This window comes from Meleagris gallopavo, chromosome 1 (genome assembly GCF_000146605.3).
Source record: "Meleagris gallopavo isolate NT-WF06-2002-E0010 breed Aviagen turkey brand Nicholas breeding stock chromosome 1, Turkey_5.1, whole genome shotgun sequence".
Taxonomy (NCBI): Eukaryota; Metazoa; Chordata; class Aves; order Galliformes; family Phasianidae; genus Meleagris; species Meleagris gallopavo.
Window position 1 is genome coordinate 103,012,728 of NC_015011.2, and position 6,174 is coordinate 103,018,901.

Consider the following 6,174-nt stretch of genomic DNA (forward strand, 5'->3'; position numbering starts at 1 on the left):
TGCTTGCTTATTGGTTTTACTTGAAAAGAAAACCTTCCTCTCCTTACCATATTCTCATCCCAATATTCATGCAGCTCTTGCGTGACTTCTCAGGTGGCATTAAGTCCTATACATATTTTCACAATCTTTTCTTTTTTTTTTCTCCTCCTTACAGAAGCTGATATGAAAAACATCCAAAAAGTTTCCCCCAAACAAAAAGCTCTTACTTCATTCATCTGCATTAATACTGCTTTTCCCTCCCTCCACATCACCATCCTCTTCTCCACATCTCACCCCTGTCAGCTCAGGATGAATTCTCAGAAAGGCTGCAACAGACTCCAATTAGCTCTGATATTTGCTGAGAGCTGGTGCACCAAGCTCCTTTAAACAGAGACAAGAGCAACTTACTGGATTACAGCAAAGCACAAGAAGGCTTCTGTTTCAATGCTGCCTCTCAGAGGATCACAGATGTGACTTGGGGTGCAAAAAAACAAGGTCTAATAAAAAGCCATGACACAGGCTGACCTTTTGGTTCCTGTCTTAGTACAACCCGCTGAATAGCTCCTCAACAAACTGCTTGTTCCCATATCTAAAAACAATATTTTATTTTGGGGATAAGTTCTAAAAACATGGAGGTTTCTGTCTACTTGTGTTTCGGATTGGTTGGGGTTTGATTTTGGTTGTGTGCTTGCTGTTTTTTCGTTTTGTTTTTAAACAAACTGGTCACTTACTGACAGTTCTTGTATAAAAACTTCCACCTTCCAGTGGCATTCATATACCAAGTGCTTTCTTCCAAAGCCTTTAAGAGTCTTTAAGCCTCCACACTGAACTTAAGAAGGTTTGACTTTCTACGTGTAGAAAGTGTACCAAGTTTTTGTATGAAGTTTTGTGTTTGTTTGTTTTTGTATGAAATTTGTGTATGAAGTTTTTCACCTAATGGTCTCAAATCTATAATCACTGTTCAGCTACTCCTTTACACATGAAGCACTTGCTTCTCCATAATGCAAGCTGTCACTTACAATGTATACTTTGCCCAACATTAATAAGTATTCTGTATCAACACAACACATTCAGATTTTTTTTGTGAAAATAACAAAACACTTTGTCTATTAAAAACATACATGTATTAAACAGATAAAAATTAAGCAAAGCTCATCCATCACAAGGGTTAGCAGTATTTACAGGTGAATCTACCACGTGCCAGAAATTGCTCTCTTTTAGCTCCATCTCACTGCTTCCCCGGGTTACTGAGCAGACACCAAGCTCTCTGTTACAGACTGCCCAGCACAACGCAGATCTGATCCTGCTTCACACCTTGAAATTTCAATTGAAAATCCCACAAGCATTAAAGAAATTTCTACCTGAAACCACATGAAGACCTGCTGTACACTTTCTAAAATGAGAAACTTGAGCTGTAACAAAGCTGTGTAGCACAAAAATTGTTTTAATTTATGAAACAGTCACAGGTTGTGCAACAATACTGCCCTTCTCCTGTGATGTGACACAATGCAAGCAATATAATTAACAGCTAACTCTTCCCTCCTCATCACAAAAATCCACTGCTGCATTATGCAGACTGCTTAAAAATATATATATTCAAATTGACTGTTCTCAATTTCTTTCCTCTGACTGATATTCATAAAACTACACTGAAAGAACTCTTACCAGCACAAGACAGCACCTACAAGGACCAGAGCAACTGAATAACAGTTACAGAAAGAAGATTTTTCTAATACTTTCTTGGTAATCACTGTCACCAGAGTATCCTTTCCCCCTTTAAATGGAAAGGTTGCAAAGAAAAACAGCTGAAAAGCAAGTCTGCACATCGTTCACATTAAACCGAAATGTACGTATTATTGTGTCCTGCATTTTCAAACTGTTGCACTTCTGTTTATAAAATCATAGTATACTGCTAGGTTTTAAGACTTTGAAAAGCAATAGGTATTTTCCTAACTTAGGAAAATTTCTCCTGTTCTACCTTAATATTCAAGCTGAATTATTTTGTATTTTAACCACTGGTTTGATCAACTGAGCATGGCTATCTCTGTACTGAGATCTAGCATCTCCATAAATAAACTTCATGACATTTGCACTTTCATGCTTTGTTTTCTTCAATTACGAGCATTGACTGAAATAGGCACAAATCCATAATTCAAAGCATTTCATGCTTTAATACTAGTTGTGATCCATGTAATATGTTAAAGATCTCCAGTTTGAGATTTTTTATTTTTTGTTTCCACTATTTTTAACATTGAGGAGATCAACTACAAGGATGATTTCTGCAGTCAATGTTCATTTGTTTACTTTGATAACCTGCATAATTGAATAATTAAACGATAAATTCCACGTATATTATTTGAAGTTTTAAAAATTTCTGTAGGTATTTTGGATGAAAAGCTTTTCATAAACGCCTCCTCTGAATACAGAAGTCACACGGAATACGCTGGCAAGATGGCCAGCTGTCTAAGTCACGTTGCCAGTTTAAGCAGCAGCTCGCTGCCTGCAAGTCTCTTCTATCAGATGAGACAAGTGCAACAATTTTCCACCTGTGGCCATGGACTTTATAAAGGAGGAGAAATAATAAATGAAAGCAAGCAAGGAAACATCACTGCAGTTGAGCAGAGGTAGCTGTAACACAATCAAACTAGGAAATGGAAAAGCAGTTAGATCAGATGGCTAAGAAAGTAAACAACCCATTTGGAAGAGCTAAGAATCTGTGTGACATTCTCTTCATGTCAGGACTTCAGCTGTCACCACAGCTTAAAGACAATCAAGCATTCCACCTTCTACCCTGCCCCATTTCTGCTTCAGCCACTTTCTCTAGGTCAACCACAGAAGCTTTTCAACCATTCATGTCCCTGTCCTTGCCTTTTCTATATTTCCAACTGAAGCGTACCTCCAGTTTAAGAGCCACAGAGAAGCACTTTTTCAAGTGGAAGGCAAAGGTTAAGGGGAATTAATGAACTTCTTGAAGAGTTCACCGGCATAAGGACAGGACCTACAAAAGTAATCCAGGCCTTGAAAACTAGTCATCATTCTGTACATTTTTGCAGGGAAGCTGCACCTAGGAGCTTAATACTTCAAGCTATTTTGCCTACCTTCCAAAGAAGCATAAGTTTACACTATCATAAAACACTTAAGGAAGTGCTTACCTTTTCGATCAGTCTTAAAGTCAACCATAATTGGCTCGACACTGCCTTCTTTGTTTTTTCCAAGCCCTTCTCCTTCTCTCCAACCCATTTTTCTCATCAGCTGAGCTCCCATTCCTCCAGTTACAGGGGCTGCTCTTAAGAACTGATCCTATCCAGAAAAAGAGAAGTAAAACAAATCCTAAAGTTAGGACTGGGTTTTTAAAAAACAAGTGGGAGCTTCCAAAAATGTTTCTAACAACCTTTCACAGACTCAATTCAGAAAAATACACCTTAGCTTTATATACAGCTGTATAAACCAGAATTCACGCAGACACACAATACACAAATCAGTATTTTCAAAAAAGAGCAACTTAAGAAAATTCTAACGCAATCCAAAAGTGGCAAGTGACCCATTTCCGACGTATGTACTTAATAAAACAATAACCGTTCAGTTTTAAACACACTACTTTGGTTCCAATGCATCTCTTCTCATCTTGTGAATGGAGGCAGTGTTTAACTGTTTAACTGGCAACAGTCGTGCCAAGTGTACCTATTTATTGAACAAAATACAAGCACATTTAGTAATGACATACAAATAGTGTTTACACGTATTTTAAATATTAAAAAAATCCCCGTTTTATTATACAGAAGTTGCACATTCAAGTTCTACTCTGAAAATCCACATGACACAGATACAGGTTTTTCTTTCCTCTTTTTTTTAAAGGCAAAAAGGCGCTTAGCCACACAGTTTAGCAGCAGCAGTCGTCACATTCTTTCAAATCAAAATTAATACAATAGTCGTTAACTGTCGAAAGCTTATCAACAGAAATTTTAAAAATCTGTTTTGATGTAAAGAACTTTAAAAACTCCTTAAATGTTTACGTACCTAGGCCTCGATGGCCGCAGTGTTGTGAATAGTAGGGCTGGCATTGACCGTGGCAAGAAGGCAGCTACAAGGATTTGACCCTGAAACAAGTTTCCATATAGAGGGGTGAAAGTTCACAGGTTATTCTGTGAACTATCATCTCTCTTCTGCCCCACCCGCTGACCCAAGTAAGTAAGTCAATCATTTCCATCACAGCAAAAAATTGCTTGGCTTAAAATATACAAGTTTACACACTGGCACTGATAAGTCCATCAGGTATTTCTCATAGTAGGTTAGAGGATACAACATCTAATATTTTTGTAGAATTTTCACTTACTTTCAAAGCAGATTAATAGAACCTTTTTTTTTTTTTTCCCTTTAATTTTGAGTTGTGCTTGCAAAAGTAAGAATTTCTAAGATTTGGACAAAGACTGATTGAGTTCCTTGGTTTCAATTTGTACGTAAACAAAAACAGAAGTCTTACTTTTGCAGAGACCAAGGATAATGTATTTTAAAGGGGATTAACTGTCCATTATTTGCAACTGACACACACTCACGATGCATGTGTGAAATCCCCACTATCCAATGGTGGTAGCAAGTTTAAAAAATAAAAATAAAAAAGACTAATTCCTGAAGATTGTGGTAAGACTTCTCCAAATATTCACCTATTGTGAAGTAAAATCCTATCGATCATGCAACTGGATGCTGCGTTTAACATCAAGGTGCTCTGGTGGAAGAGTAAAGAGGTTAAGCTCACCTCTCCCGTGAAATTATTTTTTTGACTGGTGCAGACCATGCAGTGTGTGTGCACAGAGACAATCGTTCCTTTGATACAGACTGCCTCAAGCTATACGCCTAGAATAGCTTTTACTTACTTCCATTTTCATCCTCCCCTCTCTTTTCCAGGAACCTTTCATAAGAAAAGGGCAACCATGCCGAGAGATACAAACCCCAGTCAATGTCACCCTGGGTTCCGATTCCTCTTTTGTACCTGCTTTGCAATAATAGAATTTACAACATGAACATCTGTTTCATTACCACCAGTGTGTATTCAGTTCACAAGTGAAAGAGTGCAATTTCCCAATGAGGCTGCTCTGGCTTTCCCAGCACACCTTCGAAGGCACTAACTTGGGGGTTGGAGGTAGTGTACAAAGAAAAAGGAAAACAACATAGTGCTCTTCAGAGTCAAAAATTAAATCCCCGAGCTCCTATGTTAGGAATTACCAGAGATCGAATAAATTCCAAATACTGGAAATAACCAGTGTTTTAAATTCTAAAATGCAGCTCATTAAAAAATAATTTAAAAAAAAGAACCACACCTGGCCTAGTGTTTCTACCTGATAATTTAAGTAGGCATTTTTACATATGCTGATTCTTTAACATGCACAGCATAACCGAAACAACAATTAGAAATGATTTAGTTTTGTTTCATTACAGAAGAGTTGTAGTTGTGCATCGCGTTGCTGAACTAAACAATGTAATTCTTCAAAAATTTATCTTTTAAATAATAAATATGAATCTCTAATGCCACCTGTACAATTATATTCCATGTACGTCTTTTCTTTCTTGCAATTTAATACAGACATACTTACTCACTCCATGGTTTAATGGAATATGAGTAATGGCATTTGAAAATGTAAATATACTAGAATGTTAATAAAAGTAGAGAAATAAGATCTTTCCGGTTTTAAAACTGAAAGGATTTGTCCCACAGAGATACCTGATAGTGTGGTACCTCTGCAGCTCCATCCCAAAAGGAGGAGATGAAGTTGAATAGCATTCGGTACGACTAACCCCAAGTTTTTAAGTACTTGGTTACTGTTGTCAGAATGAAATAATCATTCAGAAAATAACTATAATCTTTCTAATCCCAATTTTAGTAAAGCAGCATGAAAATGTGATGTCATTTTTTTCGTATTTTGATCTCTGAATTCCATGAAGTCAGACAAATAAAGCACATTTCTATTCCGCCAGCAGATGGAGACAACTAATAAGCCAAACTCTTGTGTCGCTACCTTTTCTTTAAAAAGCAGGCTAAGCAGTAAAACCTGACCATTTCAGAGTTTTTTCAGTACTTGTAAGTGAAAACTGCCTCTTTTTTAACTACCTTAGGGCAATATACTGGGGGAAATCAACATTACTGGCAAAATAAACCACGAATGTCCGAATTACCATGTAAGGCCTTTAAAAGTAAAAAAA

At 37.0% G+C, this 6,174-nt stretch overlaps 1 long non-coding RNA gene across 1 annotated transcript; it reads right to left on the bottom strand.

Annotated features, from left to right (window-relative positions):
- Window positions 1-6,160, bottom strand: LOC104914210. Its single transcript, XR_795877.3, has 2 exons — window positions 3,997-6,160; window positions 1-3,279 (listed from the first exon to the last, which is right to left on the bottom strand). It is a non-coding gene; the product is annotated as an uncharacterized LOC104914210 (long non-coding RNA).
- Between the last annotated feature and the right edge of the window lie 14 nt (window positions 6,161-6,174).